The sequence below is a fragment of the Alexandromys fortis genome, unplaced genomic scaffold (assembly GCF_014885135.2).
Source record: "Alexandromys fortis isolate MF-2015 unplaced genomic scaffold, M_Fortis_MF-2015_v1.1 scaffold_198, whole genome shotgun sequence".
NCBI classification, from domain to species: Eukaryota; Metazoa; Chordata; class Mammalia; order Rodentia; family Cricetidae; genus Alexandromys; species Alexandromys fortis.
Window position 1 is genome coordinate 2,201,700 of NW_026068111.1, and position 25,168 is coordinate 2,226,867.

Below are 25,168 nucleotides of genomic sequence, written 5' to 3' on the forward strand. Positions count from 1 at the left end.
GGCATCATTCACAAAGTGGTTGAGGACAAAGACATCATCTGGAACCAAGAGAAGCCTCATGCCATGTATGACAGTCATTGGCCCCAAAGAATCCAAGGGGCCTCTCTGTAAGCAAGAAGAGCTTGTGAGTGTATGGAAGTCACCCACAGCAAGGAAAGTTCATGTGAGATTAAATATTGAATCCAAAATATCCTCCAGAAGTTGCTGTTTAGTGTGGCTGGTCCCTGGCTGGTGGCACTATTTTTGGAAGGTTATGAAAGGAGCTTTAGGAGGTAGGACCTAGCTGCTAGCCAGTCATTGTGGAGAAAGGCTTTGAAGGTTAAGTTGCCCCGAGTTTCTGTTTCCTCTCTTTCCTGATCTGCCATGTTATGAACAGTCTTTGTGCCTACTGCCACTGCCATGAACTTATCTGTTCATTAAGCCTTCCTCATCATGATGGACCCTTTAAAACTGTGAGCCAAAATAAATCTTTCATCTTTTAAGTTGTTTCTGTCGAGTATTATGTTCAACGGTGACATGAATGGAGTGGATACAATGAAAATGCAGGACTCGACGCTTAAGATCTCTCTGGTCCTCTTTCATGTCCTGGAGGATGAAGACCCTACTCCAGTTATATTGTGTCCCAGTATAAAATGCCCTCACTCTCAGCCTGCCTGGCCATCATTATTACTATTACTAGAAATTTAACTCCACCTTTAATCTTGAGCTTTCAAACGCCGTCTCGGCTGGGGAAAGAGGCACAGTAGTATTCCTTCTATGTGACCTCTATTCCCATGTCCCTGAATTTCAAAACAACTGGATGGAAGTTCCTGTCAGCTGGGAAGACGAAGCTCCCCAATGCCCCTTGGCCCATAGTGATTCTTTTTTCCCAACTATACTTTTCACTGTGACTCTTGCCCCTCTATGAGGGGGCCCTCATGTGACTGTCTACATGCATTCCTTTCCACTTACCACAACCACAGATTGCTTCCCTGGTGGGCAAAGAGAGACTCAGATAGTTCTCTACTTCTAGAACAACCCAAAGATGGCCCCAGACTATACAAAACGGCCTGTTGGAGAGGCTCAAACAGGACTATAGTTCCACATAGTTGAAGAACTGGGGGAGGAGACTTCAGTCAATGAGTGACATTCAATTTCTATATCACAGTAGAAAAATTTAAGTTTTACTTATCATGGGCCAAAAGGTATCTCTCAAGTCCTGGCACTATCTATGCAACTTCGTGTGCACCCCATCCAGAATCTACCCTACTTTAATTATTACACAAAGCCAGAGGCTGTAATTCATTTCAAAGTGGATGATTCATTAAATGAATGAATAAAGGAACGGACAAAAGAATGGCCCCACAGTGCTCATGTGACTAAATACGTAAGTAAACGAATATCTAAAGACATGAACGAACAAAAGAAGAGAGAGCTAGAATGATGATGGAAGGAATTAAAAATTAGTAAGTGTATAGATAAATGAATAAATGCATATGCAAATTAAGAAATGACTTACTAAGGAATAGAGGAGTATTACTAGATCCACAGATTCTTTTATTATTGTTGTTCTCAGTGCTAGGGATGGAATCCAGGATCTTGTGTATGGTAGGCAAGTGCTAGCCTAATCAATGGGCTTTTAATAAACTAATATATGCATGGCTGTCTCTATCATGTCCACCCAAAGAGCTGATGTGCAACACGAGAGAAAACATGACAAGCATAGCCTCTGCCTGAGTCCCTGTCAGGAGTTGGGTTTCACCCAGTAGGATTCTCTACAGATCATGGTATATGGGTAAGAAAGAAGACAAAAAATAAAATAGTCCTATTCATCTAAGCCTCCCAGAAGGTGCTTCTAGTGTTGAACTTCTTAACTCAGTATACTCCCAGGAAATCTTCCTAGACACTAGAAGGCATCTTCCTGTTCCTGGTTAGGAGGATGGGAGCACTGGTCCCAGCGCACAGCCCAGCAAGCTCCAGCATGAATATCACCAGTCTTGTAACCATCTCCATTTCTCTACTGGTAAAATGGAGATGATAGGGCTGGAGTGTCACTGAGAACTAAAGGCTTTTGCTCAGCACATACTAGTTTCTGGCTCCACTCTCTGGCTTTGATAAAATTAAATATAGAGTGGAGATAACATATCTAAGAGCTCTAGGCTCAGGCTCTACATGAAGCAGCTGCTCAACTACTGGTCAGCATTGCTGGCCATTGCCAAGTAGCTCTGTTATGGGAACTTTGGGTCTCCTACCCATGGTGAGCTTAGTCCCACATGGGCATCCATCTCTCCAAAATTCTCTATGTTCCAGGCTACCTGAAGCAAGGCAGCAGGACGAGGACCTTCCATTTAAGTTTGTATTTCATTTCTTCTATCCCAGCCTCACTGATGTGAACAAAGACACTGCGCTAACCTGGCTCTACAGAGCCAACACGTGTGATTCTTCACTCTATGGCCAAACCTGGTTTCCTGCCTGTGGAACCAAGAACTTGATCTATATTTGTGGGTTCTCAGAATCGTCTCGTGGTAGAGCTCTTTCTACAAGGAGCTGATGAGGGAATACTTAACTCTGCAAAAGTCCTCAGGAGGGACCCTGTTTCTTTGTCCCCTTCTCTTGGCTTCCAAAAACTTCTCATTGGAACCCGTGCATTACTGTGGATGCTAGTCTGTGAACTATTGGTACTGGAGCCTTCATGACATTTGGTGACTTTCTCATTTTGTGACAGTGGTCTTAGTAGTGTGGGGGTGGAGGGAGTCATGCATTGAAAACATAGTGTCATGATTCTAGCATGGCTATTGATCTCTAGTGAGCCCAAGCAACACAGCACAGAGTTTGGGGAGCTTCAATGAGACATTCTCTAGTCTTCCCACAAACTTACCACCATGCCTTTGCAACCCTGCCAATGATTTGTTTATGCTGGAAGCCAGGCCTCTGTTGCCTCCAGCCATGGCAGTCAAGAAGACCAAAGATTTCCTGAACTTACTGTCCTCACTGTCACCCTTGCTCGGTCAGTGGCAGGTAATTAGCCTCTGCCCTCTATGCATACTGGGAAGAAGAAACCCCCAAAGCTCTCCCATAAGCCTGACTAGAAGAGGCTATGAGAAACCAGCTTCCAGGATGAAAACAAGGGCCCTGGTGAAATCCCTCACTGCAGAACCATGGCATGGTCCCCATTCCTTCTGTTTTATCTTGACCAAGAAAGTGTAGCCTAAGTTTGTATCGTGTTAAGAAAGAAGTGAAAGAAGGTTGAAGTAACCAGTCTTCAAACTAAAGCTGACACCTAAATTCCCTGTAGGGAGGGGCTTCACCGTGGGAGGAAGAGCACGACATAGAAATGGCGCATGGAGCAAACATGAACATGACAGAACCTTGGATGGAAGGAGAGACTTCAAAGGGAAGAGGAGAAGGAGAGACGCGCTGCTGAGAATGAGAATGGGAGAAACAGTGAGAGTAAGGGAGAGAGCCACCGCAAGAGGTGTCTCTTTAGACAGCGTCCTTCATCTTGGACCAAACACCCAAGCTGCCCTCCCGAGGAGTCTCAAACCAGTCCATGGAAGAAATAAACTTTTACATGCAGGAAATTTCACATCCCATGGTTTAGTTCAGCATAGCGTACTTGTGAGGACTCACGGAAGAGTCACAGCATAGACCTATTCTGACTATGGGACCACGCCTAGAGGTGCAGCATCCATGTTCTCAAAGGTCATTTGCATACTACTTTCACCCTGCAGGGGGAACTACTCAAGCCTGCACCGAGGACTAATTAAGGTTCTCTCGAACTGACCGATGGAATTTCCGAAACCAGTCTGTTTCATTTGATATAGAATTGCCATAAACAATAGCCCATATGCTGTTCCCAAGTATGTAAGTAAAAAGTCAGGAATATATCCAGAGAGGAACATACCTGGAAACAGTAGGCAGTGGAGAAACAGCCAGGAAAGAAGCAATACTAGGTAAGTGGTCAAGCGTTAAATCCTCCTGTACCACTGACCGTGGACCTTGACTGCTCAATAGCCTCTCTTGGCCCATTTCCTCCTCTGTAAGATGGGGTAATGGTTATAAGAATGACTTAGACTGAGAGAATCAATTCACTAAAAACCATAATGGGCCCAGTACACAAACAGCAGCTACTATTGCTGTTGATACTCTCAGACAAAAGATAACCTAGGAGGTCTTCTAGAATGGTTCCATCTAGCTAGTGTCACACACTGAATGTTGACTAGTAGAGTCTCGTTTACATGAGCAGTGACAAGACCACAGGGCTAAGGAACCAGAGCCCTTGGTCATCACCTAGCCAGACATAATTTACTATCTGAGATCGGGAGTCCATACCTTTCCCTTGCCTTGAGTTTCCTAGCTGCTCAATAGCAGAACTGAATGCAGGAGTGTCCAGAGAGCTTCCAGCTGGGGGGAGTGTGAATTCCCAAGACTCCCATGGGCCCATCCTTGTCCTAAGCCAGCAGGGGACTCATACAGTAATGGCCTCCAGTGCTCAGCTTCCAGGCTCGGCGCCGACACAATGACGGACAGGCAAAGCCAACAATACCCAAAGTACAAGGTCCACCACTGGTACCCAGGAGGGAGGGGAGAAACAGGCACATGGAGACACCAGCGTGAGTTCTGGGTGGATGGTGATAATGCCCTTGTGACCTAATTGGAAGCACCCCATCCTAGAGTTGCCTCTACAGTGTTTTGACTGTGTCCTCTGAAGCTCACAATTAGGCTCTGGCCCATTTCCACCAACCTTTCCTACTTGTGGGCATCCCACCTCTCACTTCTATCTGTTACCTTAAAATACTGAAGCCGTATCAGTCTAGTGCACATGGGGTGGCCAGCCTCTTGCTGTTTCCCAAATGCAGCCCAGAATTCAGGGACTGAAATTTCAGGGGCTGCAGAAGCTTGCATCTTATCCAAAGCAGCCTAGCTTCTCCAAGGATAGATAGTTTACTATAACACAATAAATGAGGTTCGCTACCGTTAAAGAAAAGAGGCATATCTTAGGGTTTCTATTGCTGTGAATTTTCTATGGTGTCTACCATGATCATGACAACTCTTCTAAAGGAAAACATTCAATTGGGGTGGCCAGCTAACAGTTCAGAGGTACAGTTAATTCTCATCATGGCAGGAAGCATCGTAGCTTGCAGGCAGGCATAGTGCTGGCTACATCTAAACTTAAGCAAGAGACCTCAAAGCCTAACCTCATAGTGACACACTTCCTTCCACGAGGCCACGCCTACTTCAATGAGGCCACACGTCCCGAAAGAGCCTCTCCCTACGAGCTTTGGAGGTCAAATACATTCAAACTACCTCAGGTGTGATATAGCTCAACATTCTGAAGATTCTGGAGGCTAGCATTTGCTCAGGTCTGGAGAGGACCTCACGGCAAGTGGCAAGAACAGACAAGAGGGAACGGTACCCAAATGGATCACGAGAGAGCATTTTACAGGGCCAAGCTTCCTTCCTATAGTTTGCTTTGGTTTTATGAGAGCGTCTCATGTAGTCTGGGCTGGAACTATTTTTTATTTCTTATTCATTCATTTGTTGGCTATTATTACCATCAATTGTACTTGCAGTGGGAGCGACTGCGCCCAGGGCCTTGCGTGTGGTCAGCAAGCATTCTACAACTGAGACACATCTCCACCCTGTAGGCTTACTTCTATAACCGCTCCTATCCCCAGAAGCTCAGACTTCTAAGGGAGCTTTATCTCCATCTCTTCCAAGGGTAGCACCCTGCAAGCTCCGCCTCTTAAAGGGTCCATCGCCTCTCAGTATTACCAAGACGGAGTAGCAAGTTCCTAACAGTGACCCCTGTGGGACACAGGCAACCATATTCAAATCGCAGCTGGCCTGTCTCCCACATAACACTTCTAAAAGTCTGTTCAGTGGCCGGAGGGATGGCTCGGCAGTTAAGGACACTTGCGGCTTTCCCAGGGGACCCGCTTTCATTCCTGCCATTCGCATCACGTGACTCACTGTCACCCGTCACTGCCGCTCAGGAGGATCTGATGCCTTTTTCTGGCTTACACAGCCACCTTCATTCGCAGGCACATACTCATAGAGACACTCATGCATACACATGTTAAAAGGCTGCTTACAACGCCTACCCACCCCTCAGCTACCCACAAGTCAGAACTCACTCAAAAACCCCAGGGACTTGTGCTCAAAATGCACGCTCAAGTTTGAAGCTTGCTGCATGGGGGACCTTGGATTCTTTGGAGGGCTCCCAGTCAGCAGCCCAGCTGTGGATGGGGTCTTCTCAGAGTAGACACCTTCCTGCAGTCATCCCCGGACCCAAGTGCAGCCCTGGTGACCTGAGGTGGTGAGCAGGCATGGGAAGGTCAGTACACAGAGCTTGGCTATTGGTCGGAACGACATGCTCCCACCCCAGGGACCACTAGGTGTGGCTGCGGACAAATATACACACACGCCACGCCGACGTTTGTTTTGTGTCGTAAACACACAGTCTCTAAAATAGGCAATGTTGAGTCTCTGGCACAAAATGAGGGTATGAGAGTGAGTGTTTACAATCCCCACAACCCTCCAGCTTGCAAATGCTGCAGGAAATGTCCCCAGGAAAAGCGCTCTCTTTAACCGTGGCTGCTTGTCTTGTCCAGGCCAGTTGGAATGATATAACCATAGAAGGGCTTGGAGGGGCGCAAGTCTGTCCCCACGGGAGTCAGGGGGAGCAAAAGGGACAGGGCAGCAGTCCCTGGGGAGCCCTGCACGAACAGGACAGTGCCCGAGCACATATAGAACTGACCAATTATGGCATGGCTACTGAGGCTGCAGTCCTGTTGCCAATCCTGGCCTTGCAGATGCCCGGATCATGTATTCAGATATTTACCGCTCCTTGGTATTTATTAACACAAACAGGATAAGAAAACAACGAAAATCGTTTTCCCTCATTTCTTTCCATTGTTCTGCGTGGTAACTTTATTACACATTTGCTCAAAGTAAGCTGCCAATAAAGTTGGATAAAATTAAACTCAGGCTGGAGGTTTTTTTTTATTTCTCTTCAATAATTTTTCTCAGGTTGTTTTTATTTTCATAAGGATTTGAGACGTGGCACTAGAGGTGCGGAATTTCTCTGTCTAGGTAGTTACAACTTCGGGAGAGTTTATGAATTCTAATTTCAGTCCTTTAAAGATGAGTTAGATTTGACGGCTTGCTCTTCACAGAAGAGGCCTTTGGAGCTGGGCGTCTTCAAAGCGCACGACGTAAAGCCAGGATCTTCCACTGCAGGGAGACTTAGAAATTTTCTATGATTCCCGATTTAGCAAAACTCCAGAGCAGTGCACGGTCCACAACCCCAGTGTAAATGTTTGTTTGAATATGTGATTTCAAGAAAGAGAAGGTTTTTTAAAGGCAGAATTTGTGAATAGGCTGAGACGATTCAATTTAAGAGAGCAAAACCCAAAAAAAAGCATCTTGGGGTGAAAATTATGTACGCTAGTAATTTGATTATAATGAAAAGCAAACACTGTGTGTCATCAGCAAACAATAGGAATTTTTATGCAACCAAACGTTTTTTGGGGGGGTGATCTAACTATGATTTATACATCTAAAGTGATAAATTTAATCCCATCGCCGGTAGATCAATTGCAGGTATTATAGATAAAACCAGAATAAATCATCCTATCGCTGTGTCGGGAACACAAAGGGCCGATGGGAGGGGAGTTCTGACTTGAAGTTGAAATCTGTTCTTAGGCTTCAAGAGGACAATGTGCCATGGGGAAGTTGAACATATACACAAAGTCATCCGACCCAAATATGCTAATGATTTTTATTGGTCGAATCTTAAAAGTGAGGTTTATTTTTATGAGTATGCATTAATTAACCCAGCATGTACTATCTTCCAGCCTATCTTGCCAGGGACTTTCATTTAAGATGTTTATTGTGAAATGTTTGCATTCTCCACATTTGTGGCCCACACACAGATTATTCCATACTTTCCTTCAGAGCACTTTAGAAAGTTAAAAGGAGTTATTGTTTTTGATTAATACCATTTTGGGGCAGTTTAAAGACCAAAAAAAAAGTGGGGGAGGTCCAAATCCTAGCTCTGCATAAGTTCTTCAACACTGAAAAAGAAAAAAAAAAAAAAGAATCTGTGCATATTGCACACTGCACAAAGAGACGGGGGTGGGGCTGGGCGGACGTGTCCTGAGCTGGTGCTCTGAACCCCCGTGGAGCAGTGAAGGGTCACCAGGCAACCCTCGGGAGAAAAAGGAGATGTCGCTTCTAGAAAAGAGCTGCGGCGTGGTGCCATGCAGATGGGCGTTCTAAGGCCCCGATTGTCATCTTTTGATTAAGAAAAGGAAGTGATTTCACTGAAAAGATATTCCCTCTTGTGTTGTTTTGTTTTAACTGAGTTTGTACTTTCCACTGAACTGGACATATTTATTGAGACTCATAAGTTCCTTCACGGTTACCAACATCACGACAATCTTAACAAACTATCTTTTTTCTTGGCCAATTATCTAAATATCATAACTATAAAATATCTTAAAACAGTCTCTGTACTGTAAACATCTTAGCTACAAAGCTTTGAGTGTAAACAGTGCGATACATCAGGATGGTTTTAAGCGATGTTATAAAAACTGCTCTTAAAATCTAAACAAAAATGTAAAGCTTCCATCTGTTTTATGATTTTTCCACTGCCGAGCGGCTGCTGTGTGCCAGTTCACTGAACCATGGCTTGCTAAAGAGATTGCTGGGGTCACAGATTGCAAAAACAAAGAGCATGTCTTTAATGCCGGGATTTTTTTTTCCTCCTCAAGTCTTCCTGACATGGCTGGAAAGGAATTAGGAGCAGCAGCAATGGCAGAAGAGAGAAGCCACACACAGCCTGTTGCAGGAGGAAGCCCTTCTCTGGGAGACTCTCTTGTGCCAAAAGATGTCATTTCGGCAATTACATCGGGTCCTTGGGTGACTGGATAACCTGCAACCTCCATCCGCTCTGACTTCCTCAGGGATTTTTCAGTTTTGGCCCTTTCTGTGCAAGTTAAAAATAGACGGCAAATTGCACACTAAGAAAAAGCATTCAGGGCTTATTTCCGTGCATGTGTGCAGGTAGGAGATGGAGACTGTTTCAGGACCTGCCAGTGCTCCCTGCTCCAAACCTGGCCCATGGGGACAACAAGGGACCTAGGCAGGTAAAAAAGTGTATGTAAAGATACAAGAAAAAAGCCAGCCTTGCAGGGTAACCGGACACTAGCAAGACTCCGGGAAGGCAGATGCTAGAAGCAGAGTCGACTCCTCGGGCATCCTCAGCCCTAAGTGCTCACCCTGTTCTTCAGATGTCTGTGGATGACCTTGACCTACCCTGGGGGCGTTCAGTGGGGGATGCTCCCACATGGATAGGTGGGATGGGGATGAGAAATTCAGAAAGGGAAATGGAGGGACAGAAGAACCACAGAGGATGGTGTATCTCATGAAGTCCTGCCCCCGGAGGATGCTGTCTCCCAGAGAAGCAAGCTTGGCACAGAGGGTAGGGAAGGGCCAGCCAGGATTCCTGGGGATGTTCTAGTGAGTGAGGGGCCTAGCCACTTGCTTATGACATGCCTCGGATGCCCAGTAACACTCACTGTCTTGTCCCTAAGCCCACTTCTTAAGAATAACAGCCAGTGTGGCTGTTGGGTTTGGGACTCTTGAGCAAACCACCTGGCATATACTCAAGTAATGGAGCCAAGGTGGCCTCTGACTCCCAGAAGCAGTTTCAAGTGAGGAAGGCTTCAGGGCAGCCCTAGGGCCAGCCTTGGCCGTGTTCCTTTCACAGGACAGACTCTGGAGCGGGAATAGGGCAGGTGACAGCCAACAGGCTTCATGGCAGGACTGTTGGGAGGCAGCCTGCCTGCTCTAGGATCACAAATTCCTACTCAACTTCCCCACAGTGGGCCTCCCAGCTGGATGCCCTGGGTCAGGAGCCTGAGCGGGTATCTGTGAGGAGGGAAAACAGTAAGCGCTGAGATAAGAGGGGAACCACTGCTTCTGTCCACAGTGGCTTCACCATCTCTGTCTCCAATCCCTCCTCCGCACTTCAGGATGGCAGCAACACACACACACACACACACACACACACACACACACACACACACACACACTTTGCAGTATATCCCTATGCCCGTAAGAACAGCTTCCAGATTTCCAGACAGATCACCTGCTAGAGATCTCCGCCCTATGGTGAGCAAAGCTCTGTCACCCTGCACACTGAGATCCGCTCCTGTTCAGCTCCACTCTGGAACACACACTGCCCGTATGAAGTTTGTGCGCGTGTCTCCCCCAGATGATGATCCAGGACCCCTCAGTGGGGGATCAGTAGCTATTCCCCACAAGCCCCTCAAGCTGTTCTTAGATTTTCCTTTCACTCAAACCTGCAATTTCCCAACCCAGAGCCCTGTGAAATCAGCCAGGGTTACTGAGCTACAGTACTTTAAAGCCCCAAAAGGAAGGTAGAAGCCTGGTGGAGGGCATAGCAACGGTCATTTCCTTCACCCTTCAGGTGTTTTCTAAGTCAAGAGTCAAGCAGAACAACCCTCCACAGTGGGTCTTGTATCCTGACTTGAACATCAGGGAAACCGAGTCATAAGGAAAGATGAATATGACCAGCATCGTGCAGCTCCTGAGACAATAACTCCAAAATCCTAGAGAAAAGTAGTCAGAACAGTTTGCACAGGAGAACGTGTCAATTACAATCAGGCTTCCTGTGGACCAGAGGGCCCCGTTCAGACCATTAGCCCAGCTTTGGAAATGCTATAGGCACTGCACCCGCCCGACAGAGGCGACAGAGGAGAGGACACCAAAGCCAAGCAAGGTCAAGTCACTCACCCAAGGTTAAACAATCAAGCAACGAGAGCCCGAGGATTCAATCCCAGACTATCCGGCTCCACTCTGTGCCTCTCGCCACATGGTCTATCAATCACCATCATCATCACCATCACCACAACCATCATCCGTGGCAAAGCGCAGTTAATTCTTACAATGCTCCTGCCAGGAGCCCAGCCCACTGATGAGTTCTTTAAATGCCATGCACAATTATTTTAATTTCTATTATTCACTTTATCCCCACTACGTGGAGACTGAGAAAACTGGGGGCCCGGAGAGGCTGTGTCATTTAAAAAAAAGATCAGAGAGCCCAACAGAAGTCCAGACTGATCACGTGTACCTATAATTCCAACACTTGGGAGGCTGAGGCAGGATGAATGCAGATGGAAAGCTGGCCTGAGTTACATAGGGAGACTTTGAAGAAGGATAGGGTAGGAAAATTAGCAGAAAGCAAACCCAGCATGTCCATCAGTCACGTCTCTGCCTCCTACAAGGGCAACGAGGGAAGCTTCCTCTTGGGACTTACCCTGGGATCCTAGCCATCTCTCTGGCCAGTGTCAGCAAGGGGATGGGCGGGGACAGAAGCCTAGATTGTACGCTGTGGCTCTGGGTGCTGTGGCCAACCGCCGTGTGTGCTTCTCACCAGGGCTAAGCTCCGTGATAACAAGGGTTTAGCCTAAGTCTAGCAGTGGAAAGCAGGCCAGGAAAGGCCTCGTTTGCTGATGGACAAACCGAAATCCACAGTCCACACAGATGGAGGCGGTGTTGGAGCCACTGCAAACACTGACCATATTTAGGTAGGGGGTGGAGTGGAAACAACGGTATCGGGCTCAGCGACCAGATTTCTGGGGCCAGCTGGGAGTGTGCGGTGCCAGCCCCATCCTCCCTGGGCAAGCAGAGCCACCACGCTGTAAGAAGAGAAAAGAAGATAAAGTGGGAGAGACAAACAAGAAGGACAGACACCATCACGCATTCTAAGATCCTCCAAAATGGGCTTCCAGGATCAAGACCTGGAAGAGACAGCCCATATCACCAGAGACCTCCAAAGTCACTAGCTGTCTTTCCCTGCCTATGCGTAACTTGGACACAGACAATATGAAAAATGCCAGCAGGTCAGGCTGCACTTTCCTCGAACTAATGGCTAATGAAGTTTGGGGTGAGCTATTTTGAAAGCAGCCCACACAGCATAACCACACGCCGTCATCAGCTGCTGTCCTCAAATGCAATTTCATTCATAATTAAATATGAAAAAGCCACCACCTTAAAATAACATCGGGGGTCACAGCTAACGTTTCCAGCTCAGGCCATACATGCGGGCCTCTAATGACCTCTCTGACATGGTCTCTAAATCTTCCTTTCTACGCTCAACCCCAGCCCCAGACACACCATCTAGAGACCCACTTACAGAAATATGTCTTCCAGGCGTGCATGCTCTCTTCCTCCTTCCTGCCTCGAGTGTCACCCAAGACCCCAAGAGCCACTTGGCCCACAGATGCAGGTGCACACCTATCGTCCCGGCACTTCAGAGTAGAGGCAGGAGGAAGACAAGTTCAGATTCAAAGCCACCCTGGATTAAATAGCAAGACCCTGTAAATATATATATATATATATATTTATATATATGTGTGTTTGTAAGTACATATGCACACAAGTGCACACACGCGCATGCACACACACACATGTACATGTGTACATATCCATTTGAACAGCTCCATTTAGAAAGATTCAGTAGGATCCTAAGCTGTCTTTCAGAAGGCACCTCTGCTAACTTTGAGTTTCCAAAGCATTGGTTGATGCTCCCTCTGCCAAGGCTCCACACCAGACCCTAGCCCCTATCTTGTCCTTTTAAGAATCATCAGCATCCCTTGTGTTGGTATTCCATTCATTCACTTGGCGAAGAAGCACCTCCTACCTGAAATCGAAACAACAGTGATTGGACCAGACATGGTATTTGCCTATCTAGTAGCAACTTCTAGAAGGAGCAGGTAACAAACACACCAAGACTATGCCACAGCCCTTTCCATCAAAACTAATGCCCTGTAGGTAAGTACTACTACACACACATGTATAGCGCACACATACATGCATACATACACACACATACATGAAGCTGACTAGGCTGGGGAGATGCCTTGATGATTGAGGTACTTGACACATAGAATGAGCAGTACAGTCTGGATCCCCAGAATCCACATGAATGTCAAGTCGGCATCTACATGTAATTCCAGCCCTCAGAATGTGGAGAGAATAAATCCCTGAAGCCACCTGGCTAACCAAAATAACCATATTGGTGAGTTATGGGTTCAACTGAGAGATCTTATCTCTATGAATAAGGTGGAAAATGATCAAGAAAAAATTTCCAGTATCTGCTTCAGGCCTACACACACAGCTCCATATGCATGTGCACATCACACAATATGAACATTCATATGCACATGTACACACACACACACATACACATACACGGCAGGAGGAGATGCTAACTGGCCCATAGTTCAGGGGATGTCTCTGCTCCCTGGTCCATCTGTGGATCTGTTGTCTAGAACAAATCTACAAGTGCATTTAGAAGCACCTCTCCATCATTTAGTGAAGATGGGTATTTGGCCCGCATCAGTTCTTGTCAGTTTCTATCCCTCCTCTGAAGAGCCTGATATTAATATGTAAGCTATAGCAACTAGAGGCAACCCATGCAAGACCAAGAGGGAGGAGGTCCACACCCTATGTCCAGGTGACCAGAAGACACCAGAAATTTTTTAAATGATCCGAGGATGGTTCGTAGAAGATTCTGTTCAGATATGAATGCAGAAGGGGGAGCCATGGTCAATGCAACACCCACAGTTTCTCAGTATTTGCTGGCCAATGGGGAAAGGCCAGTCCCTGAGTGTAGAAGCCTGGAAGTTGGGAAGGAAATAGGCCAGGTGGCACTGGGGCAGATGCAGCTGGCCAAAGAATCACTGCCTAGCTTAGTGCTTGCTTGGCACACGCCTGGTGCAAGTTGGGCTCTGCAGAGATACTGGGTAAGGCACCTGGGCAGAGATAGTCTCAGCCATAATTCCATTACTGAGATTAGAGATTTCACGGTTTCTCACCGTGTACACCATTATTGTAGTTACTGACACAATCCCTCCACAGCTGTGGTGGCAGAAAGGCATAGCTAACATTTAGCAGGGTCAGAATTGGTAGCTGGCTTCTTGGGGTGCCTGTTTCTACCTGATATAAGTTCTCCACACTCCGACCACACACTCTCTTTGTGACCATCTCACGGCACCTTTCTGACTTCCCACCCACCCCAGCTCCATGTCTTGCATGGAAAACATAAGGGCTAGTGAGACCATTATAATTTTACCACGAAAATCATTGATCTGATCAAGACACAGGGTGAAGGCTCCAGGGTTCTCTCATAGTTCCCGCTTCTTTAAATATGTCTACTAAGGGGGACGGGCTTGTATGCATAGGCCCAGCCTACAGATGAGAAGAAACAGGTTCAGAGGTAAATGTGGCCTCTCTACTTCAGGTGACAAAACCTCATGCTTAACCACAGGCCTTGATCAACTTTACCCCGGGGTCAGCCAAGACATTGTTCTTGAGGATCTCACTCTACCGGTCCAAGAGGTATGAAGTTAGTACTTACTTTTTATGCAAGAATTTGTGAAGAATGCCAAAGAAAGCTGGGTTTCCGGGGTTGTTGAGTTCATTAATTGACTTCCTGGGTGTCCAGCCAATAAACTTTTTATAATCGTCTTTCTCTACCCATTCCCAAGATTTGCCCAGCTTTGGATTCAATTTGAAGTCACGATCAATACTCAGATTACTGGAAAGATGTCTCTTTCTGCATAATGCAAAGAGAATGCTCTGGGACCCCCAGCCCTCACTCCCCATTGGCCCAGCTCCCTCTTTACCTGGTGGCTACCACACTCATGTGAAGGGCAGGCTCACTGAAGGTTGTGGGTGTGTAGTCGTCTTGTGTCCATCCGTAATCAGCAAATTAACAGCTTGCTTGTGTAGACACTTCTATTTTCAACCTGAAGGGCGGTTTGGGGGTTTCTTTTAAATTTAACTATCCTCATTAAGGATTCACAGCACACCCAAAGAGTGATTTTTTAAAAAATCATCTCTGCAGAAAAGGAATATCAGCAAAAAATAATCACTATTCCAGGCTCAACAATGAGTCCCTAATGAGGACAGCAGTCATCAGTTAAACAAACATATCATTAGGTTGAGAATAGATGTGTCAACACAGACACAGTCCACTAATTTGTGGGGTGGGGTGTCTGGGGTTGGTCTCAGTGGGGTCCAGAGGGTGGGTGGGTGTTCCCGGGGCAGAGTGCTAGGTTTCTTTCTCAGGTAGAGCATAGGGTGTGGGTGAGTTTAGGCCACATGGAAGATGCTAGCGGGACTTTCAGGCTAAAGGTAGATAAGGGGTCCCTCTCCAAGAAATGGGGCAGATCTACAGCAGTGAATTGGGTTTAGCACCAGCATGAAGTCCGAGGAAGCTCTAGACAAAGAGAGTAATGGGAGGGTCACAAAGAAGTCTGTCTTCCTCAAAGGTCCAACCACTATGCTGACAGAAGGCACCAAGTTTTACCCTGGGTCCAGGGAGGGTTTCTTCTTAACTCTCCCCCAAGGTAAAGGATGCTTCCTGCTGATCACCACAGGCCTGTAGATTCCCAAGGTTTACTATCAGCAGCTTCTACGTGGCCCAGTCATCCGCTTCTACGTGGCCCAGTCATCTACACCTGAACATGACTTAGAATCCACAATGGATTTCACAAGAGATACAAACAGAATCTTCAGCTCTCTCATCGGGGACCCACAGTCATCCAGCTACAAACTGGGACTATCGTCAGAGTAGAAGCCTCCAGTGATAGTCAGTCTCCAATGTCTACTTGACTGCATTTGGAGTCACCTAGGAGACACACCTCTCAGTGGGCCTGTAAGAACATTTCCAGAAAAGTTTAACTGACAAGGGAAGACTTGAAGGTGGGCAGCACCACCCCATGGGCTGGCATCCCAGACTAAACAAAAACAAAGAACTGAGTGCCAGGATTCACCTCTGCTTCCTGAGTGCAGATGCAATGAGGACAGCCACTTCGTATTCGTGACAGTGTCTTCCCCACCAGGATGGACTGTACTCTTTCTTATTCTGTGGGCTGAAATAGCCCCATCCTTCACTAGGTTGCTGTTGCCAGGTATTTTTTTAATAGCAACAGGAAAATTAACTAACATACAAGACCCAGGATTCATGGATCATAAGAGCATGGGAGCATGCTCTTTTTCAAGGTATTTATAGAGGGTTTCACACATACTAGGTACTGTATGAGAGTCTGGTGTATAGCACAGACCAATGAATATTTATTTATGGGAAGGAAAAAGATGGTAAATGGATAAATAATTTGGATAATTATAGATTGGGTTAAGGCATTATAAATTAATATTATTGTAAGTGGGGCTAAGGGACAGTAAATAATTACACAAATTTTACAGAGGGAGGAGACAAGACGTACAAAGGGCTGTAGAAGGGACAGTTCTGGTAGAAGGGACAGCTCTGGTGAGTATAGGCAGGGAGGGTGTTCCCATTTCCATCCAAAGTTAGTCACCTTCACATTGCAGAGGTTCCTATCGCTAAGGCAAGAAGGGCTGTGGCCTCCTGTTTCACAGAGCAGGGAAGAGTAGACAGAGTCCAAGGAGTTGGGGACTGATGCAAGGGAAGGATCAGGAGCCTTCTGGGCTGCTTCTCTTCTCTCATGGAAACAAGACCACCCACAGCAGGTAGAGGAAGGAGAAGATGCCGCTTTGCCATTGTTGAGAACAAGCATGAGAGGACCCTGGCTGACCCATGGCACATGAGTGCCCACACGCGGTACCCACTGTGATTGAAGATTCTCCTCTCAGTGAGATTTCATCAGCTAAACTGGGTGCTTTGCTCCTGTAAAGCAAAGCACGAGGAGCCGCCACAGGATAGATGGAGCGCTGAGTCGCCCTGGACTGCAAGGGCACAGGAAAGAGATGCCAGGGAGCTGAGGATGACTGTGAGAGTCATGAAGCCAAAGGACACAGTGATGGGGAGAGGAAGGCACCAGACGGGTCTTACGGTGAGGACAAAGAAGATCTGACAGAGGAACGACCACAGAAAGTAATTAACGGAACAGAGGGTGGTGATGGCCCAATGTTGGAAGCCATTGCAGGCATTGGTCACTGCCAAGCCATAGTGAGACTATGGAATGGGTGTCTGAAGTCAGGTAAGTTTCTTCCAAACAGAAACTTTAATGGGAGTGAGAAGATTAGGAGGTGCAGTCGATCATGCTGGATGCAGAGCCGTGATGCTCTTGGCCAGAAGCTCCAAGTGAAAGTGTCCCTCTGGAAACAGCAATGCCAAGGTTATCATTAATCCATCCTGCAATACAGTCTCATTGGAAATGGGCAGTGTTGTAACGGGACATAAGAAAGCCAGAAACGACTGCTTAAGAATTGCTAAGCCAGACACGACAGCTCCTGCCCACTATCCCAGCATCTGAGAATTTGAGGCAGGAGAATTGCCATGAGCTTGAGGCCAACTTGGACTACATAGTGAGTTTCAGGCCTGCCTAACTAAAGAGTTAGACCTTGCTTCAATTCAGGGAGTCGGGTATCAACAGTAACACAACCCAGTATTTTGTCACAAAGATAGATATTACTTTGATTTCTTGGTGTCAGTGACCTTGAATATGTGTTTTCCCCCAACACATTGCCAGAAAACTCTTGAGATGCAAATCCCGAAAGCAGTTGCAGAAAAGGCAGGCTTGTGTGGTGAAAATCCAGAGCCTCTGCCTCTCCTGGCTCCAGCAAGGGCTGTGTGGGCCTGCAAGCCACACCCTCCCCAGCAGGGAGCCCTAGGGAGTAGAAAGCCAGGCTCTCTGTCAGCAGTGGGAAGCCACCCAGCCATGTGTTATCTACGCCTTTCTGATGCTGAGAGAGCACAAACCTGCAATGGCTTACGTTCTAAGAGCAGGTCAAGGAAGCCAGGTCTCCAGCCCTGTTTCCCAGACATGAGCTCAGATGGTGAGGAACCCTGGAAACAGGAAAGGAGACCCTTTGGAGACAGAGAAAGGTTTCCAATGAGGCCCTTTGATTGCCCACTTCAAAGTCACGTACGTATCTTTCTGCCTCTCTCGGATCCACATTCAGCAGCTACTCTCTCAGGGAAGGCAGATACAAACCCCAGACCACTACCACCCTTGTTCACAGACCCAACCACTAGAGAGGGGATTTCTGCCCTACTCATACAATTTTTTTTCATTCAAGTTGCTTACACTGTCAAATTTATTTTAATATAATTCCCTAGGCCACAAACCAGGACAGGATCAGACTTGGTACAATTAATATTTAACATGTGGGCACCCAGAAACCCCTGGCATTCTGAAAATAAAGTATAAGACACATTACTCAATATTTAGCCAACTCAGAAAACTCAGATGTACTGGTGGAGATGGGAGTCACTGCAGTAACAGAAGCAGGGGATTTGTTTATTGAGCGCCTACTGTATACCTGCCATAGTGGTATTTCTTTTTTAATTTTTTAGTGCAGTATCTCATTTAGGTCACAAGATAATAAAATATCACCCAAAACATATACTTTTGCACAATTTTGCAATCAATATTTCCGCAACTTGGATAGTTCAGTTCCATAATAGCCAAATCGATTTTGATTTTTTTTTTTCCCCTCAGAAATTTGATGGAGAAAGCATCGTTGTCGCATGCAGTCCCGATAAGTCAGGTCAGGCCTGTGGAGCAAAATATTCTGCCACGGTAAAAAAAAAAAATCTCCATTAAAAAAAAATATCTGTTAGCCAGGCAGTGGTAGGGCACTCCTTTAATCCCAGCACTCGGGAGGCAGAGACAGGTGGATTTCTGTGAGTTCAAGTCCAGCCTGGTCTACAAGAGCTAGTTCCAGAACACACTCGAAAGCTACAGCAAAACCCTGTCTCAAAAAATAAATAAATTAGCTACTGCATGGAAATAACATAATCCAGAGAATGGCAGTTCAGAGCAGCGTACCTGCATAGGCAGAGAGACCCCCCCAGCTGCAGTCTGTGTGGCTCCAATAGTGGCTTCACCCAGGCATGGGGGTGCACACCTGCAATCTTAGCACTAGGGGACAGGGCAGGAATGAGGCAGGAAGTCTTAGGATTCCAGGCCTGCCTTGGCTGCATGGTGAGACCCTTCCTCAAAACCAAACAAATACGAGGTAACCCTAGCACGTACTTGCAAGGGCTATAAATTAGTGGTTCCTTCAGAGACTTTAATTGCCACTCAGAAGGGTCTTTTATTGTGTCAGCCGGCCCCGTCCACTTCACAAAAACAGAACTCTACCAGGTTTCTCCGTATACCCAGGGCTATAAGCAGACAGTTGGTCTAGTGGGTTTGAAATAGATTCCGTCCCACCACCCATCCCCTAGTTCCACATCCAAAATTCTAGATAAGCCTATTTCCTACTCAAAGGGAAAAGTTGGCTCAGATTATGTGTGTCCCCTGCACAAAGGACATACTTTCAGCAAGCGGGACCACATTCCTGCCAAGCAAAAATATTTCCCATAAGCTGATTGTCCCGGACCTGCCGAGCCGTTCTCAATGAGGCTCTGTTCTGCTGTCTGCAGATGTGTGGCCTGTGTTCCCAGACATAGCTTGGGACAGGTATTTACCTTTGGGGAAGTTAGAGAGAGGCCCTGAGCCAGCTCTTGGGACCACTAAAAGGGTCATCTAAAGCCCCTGGTTTTCTTGACCTTGGGAGAGCAAACTCTCCAGCAAGACTTATTTTACTACTTTCTCCCATATTCACGCACCCTTCAGCAGTCCTCTCTCTTCTCACTGTCAAAACTGTTTACGAATTCTGCTGTCACCAGAGGGAAAAGAGGGAGTGGAGAGGTATGTGGGGGATCAGGAAGAGTGACATTAAAGAAGCTAGCATTTGGAAGTACCTTTTGATGGTCCCTAATTTATAAAGGTCACCACTAGCAGTGACCTTTATGAAAAGTGCACCCATTGCCTGATGATGCTGGTCCCATGAGCGATGGGAAGGTGGGGATATCCAAAAGGAATCTCTCTTTACAGCTATGAATATGCAATGGATTTTTTTTTCTCCTAAAGAAAGGGATGCTGGCCTCTCATGTTTGCAGCCCACCATTCTGTCCCTCTGATAGGGTGGGCTCACCCGACAGACCTTTATTTCAGATAACTACTTGCATTCCAAAAATGATCTCCCATGGAACCTGCGTTAAGGCTGTGTGGACAATGGAATAAGACACCACCACCTATTGAATAAGAGACTATTAAGAGCCAGCTCTTCCCTCTGGCCAACGTTGAGAACTTCCATTGAGTGCAGATCAAGGGCAACACAGAGCCGGCAGAGAGGACCATGTGGAGAATCCACTGCCTCGCCTGGCATGCAGAGGTTTTCCTATGAGGAGAACAGGAACCCACATAGTGAGAGGTCCTCAGGCAGCCATATCCAGCGGGTAGCTCTCCCAAAGGCTCAGACTGCTCCTCATTCAGCCTAGGGAGGCGTTCCCTGCTGACTCTCCAAGCTCTATGGTCACTGCAGCCCAGCAATTCCTCTCCACACCCACAGAGGAGTTGTGCAGACCCGAGCACTGAAAGCGCCCCATTGCCCAATGCTAAGCTAGTATTTGAGCAGCAATCGCCATGCTAAGGATGCACAAAAGTCTTTCACTCTGCACCGGGCTCTGTGCAAGGTGTTTCGCGTGCATTACTTCAACTATCCCCCAAAAGTAGAATCCTTCCTTATCAGAGAGGAAACAGGTACACACAAAAGACTTCTACCTCAGGCTCCCAGGCTGGTGGTATGGCCCAGTAGGGGGTGTGGCCCAGTGATAGAGCATTTGCCTAGACAAGTTGGGGGTGTGGTACGGTGGTAGTGTGCCTAATAAGCATAAAATCCTAGGGTTTATCCATTCCTCTTCCTCCTCCTTCTCCACCATCACCACTACCACCACCACTACCATGGCCACCATTACCACCACCACCACAGCCACCACTACCACCATGGCCACAACTACTACCACCACCACTATGGCCACCACCACTACTACCCCCTTCCACACACCCACAAACCCACCCACACACCCACACACAGACAATCTGACTGGTCCATGATAATCACAATTCAAGGAGCAGGGGACCAGTCCAGCTTGTTCGGACTGGTGTCCAACTTGTTAGAAATGTGCCCTTTATGATAGGGAAAGTTAGCTGGTAATAAAAACCTGCCCTCCAACCTTAAGAGTCATTAGGATTGCTAATTCCGTTATCAGAAGGCAAGTGCATTGCCCACAGAATAAAAATCCCCACAGTTCAAGCCATAGAAGTTGCAGAGCTGGGTGCCATATCTATGAAGTGTGGCTGTGATCTGAGGGTGATCAAAACCCACCAAAACACGGTCCTCACTTAACAGAATTTAGATGCAAACAGAGTTCACAAGCAGCCCCTCCAGGAAGGGTGTGTGGCTGTTCCCTGAGGGCTTTTCTAGACGTTCCAAACAAAGCCTGCTGAGGGGGGCCAGGGGAACAATTACAGCATGCAAGTGTCATGTGATTTTTGTCACTGATCTTTTAACATGCATAGCTGGGTTCATGTGTCTCCAATTCAAAATCTAAAATTGAAGTCTTATGTGGAGATAATTATAAGCAAAAATCAAATGCAGGCTTGAAAAACACTCTACTTCAGTCATACAATAACTGCTTGCAGAGAAGAGCCCAGATTCCCAAAGGAAGTAGGCATGAGACAGATTCCGTCGGCTGGAGCAGGGGTCAGAGGTGAATGGGACTACAGGCCCCCGTCTTTGGCAATGTGGTGTGAATTCTAAGGCTTTGGACAAGAGTTTTATGTCTAGAGTCCAAGGAGACATTCATTCATTTTTAATCCATTTCAACAATAGTACCTACCTTCTAAAAAAAAAAAAAAACAATGGTTTTCAGCAATCAGACCCAAATTGCACATTAAAAAAATTAATTAATCTTTAAAAAGCATCTTTAAAAGGCCATTTGTATGTGCAGTTCATCTTGGTGTACCATATTTTGAAAAAAAAAATTGGCTTTCAGCACACAGGTTCAAACTGCACATTTAAAAAATTAATTAATGTTTTAAAGAAGTGTCTTTAGAAGCTCATTTGTACAGTACAGTTTATCTTGGTATGCCAAGATGGAGGCTCATGGCTATGTCTTCCTCCCATGACCCTGTCCTCATGAACCATCAGTAACTGACTTTAAGAGGATCCTGGAGAATCCACCAGAGGGATACATGTGGCTGTTCAAACGGAGACCTGCCACCACAAGAAAAAGAGGACTGTCCCCAGCTCGGGCTTCTACCCTTTTCTACCGTGTCCTGGACTCCATGGGTGACCCACCACCACCCCACCATGCCCCCACACCCCTCCCCAGGTTCCTCACAGCAGGCAGGGCCTCCTGGTTCGAACCTCTTCAAAGAACCTGCTCCTCTGAGTTCTGCCTGCTTGCCTGGAGCATGGCAAGGGGTTAGCATCTGACCCCGGCACTATTAAATCTTTTTAAAGTTTAATCTTCGGGGGATTTCAACTGTAAATAAAGAACACTCCACATGTAAAAAATAAACCCACACTCATGACTTCATGCGTGACCCAGAGTTCAAGCTCTGTTTGTGATTTAGCGGAGCAGGAGACGAGGTATTCTGGGTGTAGTCAGGGGGTGTGGGACTGGGCTCCCCTGGAGCAATGTAGAATGGCACAGGAGAAAGGGCAGCCCCTCACTCTATAGAGACCCGACACACCCAGAGGGATGACAGACAACAGCCACATGTCTGCTGGGTAGTAAAGATGAACAGCCATGATCAAGCCTCAGCTCACCCCACACTGCCCACATCTGGAGTTTGTTCACAAATAACATCTGGACTAATCTCTTGCCAGTATCTGGTGCCAGGGCTACACTTCCATCAGGCCACAGAACACAGAATTGAACCCAAAATGCAACTTTAGACCTGATACTTTCGAGAATCTGTGGCTCACTCCCAACAGATCACCGGAGTGGCCCACAGGAGGAGAGAGGTCAAGGGCCATAGCATGCTCCCAAGTAGGAGGCTTGGGATCAGAGCCTCAGGGGCCCTCTGCAGCCTGAGGACCACAGTCACCATACCCTAGACAGCCCTCTGCACAGACCACAGGCTCAATAGCTCTTCCCGCCTAACTCTTGCTGGAGCCCCACCATAGCCCCCAGTCCCAATAACACAGCAATTACCATCCATTTCCTATGTCAGAGATGAAGAAACTGACTCTTAAGAAAACCCACTAACCTTGTAAGCAATAGCTCTGAAGACTGCCTGCCTCCAGCCCTCTGATAAGGAACACACAAGGGCAGGTGTATTAGCTCCTATGTCTTTAGTATAACTAAATGAATGAGGCAGGCTGCTTTATGAAGGAGAAAGGTTCTGCAGGCATATAATTGGGAACTGTCCTAAGACAGCACAGAGCATCACATGAAGAGGCACACACAATATGCACGGGTGGGTTTATGTATCTAGCTGTTTTCCTTTTTCCTTCCACGGGACTCCTGATGACTTTTTCCATCCTAATCACTCCCCAAGATCCTACCTGGATGACCTTCTACCCTCTCGAGATCTCACAAGAGAGATCACATTTTTTTGTCCAGGAAGCTTAGAGGACACACTCAAACCACTTCACACTACAGCAGTACAGATGAGAGCCATACCCATACCGCGTAGCTAGAGTTATCCTCTCCCCTTTACGCCCTCAGATGGTCAGGACGGAACATGGAGAGGAAGCAGTGTGCGCCATGACTCACTACGTGTGTTGTTATTTCCACGAGCGAGGAAGGCACAAACCACCTCCAATGACTGTGCAAATGCCCAGCGCTGATGCAGAGGAAGCTAGGACGAGAGCTCTTGCTCATTCAAGAACTCACAGCAGCTGTGGTTACCTGCACTAAGTCAAGCCAGTGAGGTTAGTAATTCCAGCGTGGAGGTGGGCGGGACTCCCGCGCCCCCAAAACTAGCTGAGTGGATACTGGCAGTTGATAGATGATGTGGCAAGGGCAATCACTTTTCTTTTAGGTGTGATCACTGTAGGATTGACTGTACCTCAGTAATTAACTCCCCAGCTGCGGGAATATGGGCAGCACTGATTGGACTCATTGAGTTATCTTTTTTTAAAGAGAGGGGAACTAGAGAGATGGCTCAGTGGTTAAGGGCACTTGCTACTGTTGTAGAGGACCTAGGTTCAGTTCCCAGGCACAGGTTGGTTCACAATCATCATAACTCAAGAACAATGGCAATGGGTTTTTGATCCTACTACACGTACTGGCTTTGTGGGAGCCTAGGCAGTTTGGATGCTCACCTTACTAGACCTGGATGGAGGTGGGTGGTCCTTGGACTTCCCACAGGGCAGGGAACCCTGATTGCTCTTTGGGCTGACGAGGGAGGGGGACTTTTTTTGGGGGAGAGGGAGGGAAATGGGAGGCGGTGGCGGGGAAGAGACAGAAATCTTTAATAAATAAATAAATTTAAAAAATCATCTATAACTCCAGCTCCAAGGAATCTGGTACTCTTTTCTGGCCTCTAAGGGTACCAGACATGCATGCATGCATGTGGTGCACACATATACACGAAGGCAACACATGCAAACCATAAAAGTTGAAAAGGATGACTTGAAGCTGAGGGTCTAGATGGCAGTGGAGGTGCACGGAGGTGCAGGAAGAGTGGGTGTGACTATGATTAGGATTCATTGTGTACATGAAACTGTACTCACCCACTGTCCATCCAGCTCATGGACCCACCTATGGATGTACCTATCTACACATCATCTATCCATCGACCTTCTCAATAACTACCCGTCAGATGCCTATAATTCATCCATCTGTCCACCCACCCATTACCCATCCATCCACCTACCTATCATTCATCTATCTATCCATCTGTCCATCCATATACCTTATGACCTGCCCACCCATTCATCCATCTGTCTACCCACCCACCCAATGTGAAACTTTCAAAGAAAAGGAGAAGAGTTAACTCACTCTACAAGTTATGAGTGAAATCCCCATGTTTCCTTCCTAGCCTTCTTCCCCTTTCTCTGTTTACAACAAAAGGTCCTACTGTACTCTATATGACCACTGTTGGTCATAACACCCTGATCAGTCTTCAGCAAGAAGAAGAAAAGACAAAAAGTTTTATGGAGGAAAGGCTCTGACTTCATTGGGGACAATGAACAGGAAATGACCACCTAATATCATTAATGGTAATCTCTTTATATGAGCCTTCCATTAGAATACAAAGAAAGTTGTGGTGTTTAGACACTTGTCCCACCTAAAATACAATGAACAGATGTATGTATG

At 46.8% G+C, this 25,168-nt stretch overlaps 1 protein-coding gene across 3 annotated transcripts in view; it reads right to left on the reverse strand.

Moving 5' to 3' along the window:
• The window catches only part of Znf536 (zinc finger protein 536), a 453,344-nt gene that overhangs the window by 331,120 nt on the left and 97,056 nt on the right, over positions 1 to 25,168 (reverse strand). The gene's annotated exons all lie outside the window — the stretch shown is intronic.